Source organism: Stegodyphus dumicola, chromosome 4 (genome assembly GCF_044657685.1).
Source record: "Stegodyphus dumicola isolate Sdum_Otavi_A_Nest chromosome 4, ASM4465768v1".
NCBI classification, from domain to species: Eukaryota; Metazoa; Arthropoda; class Arachnida; order Araneae; family Eresidae; genus Stegodyphus; species Stegodyphus dumicola.
The window spans coordinates 165,272,357-165,273,389 of record NC_140771.1 but is presented as its reverse complement, the minus strand read 5'-3'; positions in this window follow the sequence as shown (position 1 = coordinate 165,273,389).

Sequence of the window (1,033 nt, the reverse complement as noted above, 5' to 3'; positions counted from 1 at the left end):
TAACAAACATTTTAATGCTTTGTTACTTACTTTATCGTGTTCTTCTCTTCTTTAAATAATATATATATATATACTCTTGTTTAAGAACGGCGTTCATAGTGGAACCAAATTCATCAAAAGGATGTGAAATCCAGTCGTTTTTCTCACAGTTTGTAAACGCGATGTTTGAACAATCCTAGCAGTTCCTTAAGAAAGTTACCACATTCTCTTTAACTTCGTTTTTATTCAGAAACTTATGTTTCATAAAAAATTGTAATGTTATAACTTTTCTATTAGACTTTTCATATAATTTTGACTACTTAACGACCTTTCACGCAGCGTTATGCCTAAAGTAATGGCGAGTAATCGAACTGTACTGATCAACGTCTAACACAAAATAGATTAAAATAAGTAACATTTTATTTAGCCACTACAGAATGACTAAAAATAAAATGAAAATTCAGTACCTGCCGCTTCACTTCCGTTCTACGCATACTTGGGTTTATCATTGACTGAATTTAATAAACGACGATTTCAATATTGCAAACTACGATATCAATTGTGAACTAAGATGATAAGTAACAATTAATCTGCTTATTAATCCCCAAATTATTAATTAAAAAATTGATGCTAAAATTAATCTATTCACGAAACTTAGAAATTTTATTTTTTATTTATTTTTTATAAAGAAATTTTATAATTACACATCTGATGAAATTTTAAAATTTTACCAAGAACTGCTCTATCCGTATTTCTTTCGCATCATTCGTCAACAGTCTTTCAATTGTATTTTCAAGTTTGTAAAACTGTAAGTAGCTTTTCCGATCTCCACCCTTCAATTCAAGAGTTCTTCTTAGAGATTTCAGTGCTCTTCTCTTAAGAACGAGAACTCTTAAGACCAAAGTGAGTCTTGTAAATCTGTCTTGTAAAGAACCACACAGACTGAGAAAGGTTATAAAATACCCTTTTATTTAACTCAAGTTAACAGATAGCATTGCTCGTCCAAGATCCCGGAGTCCTCAGAGAACTACATAGAAGTCCTACAGGAGGCCAA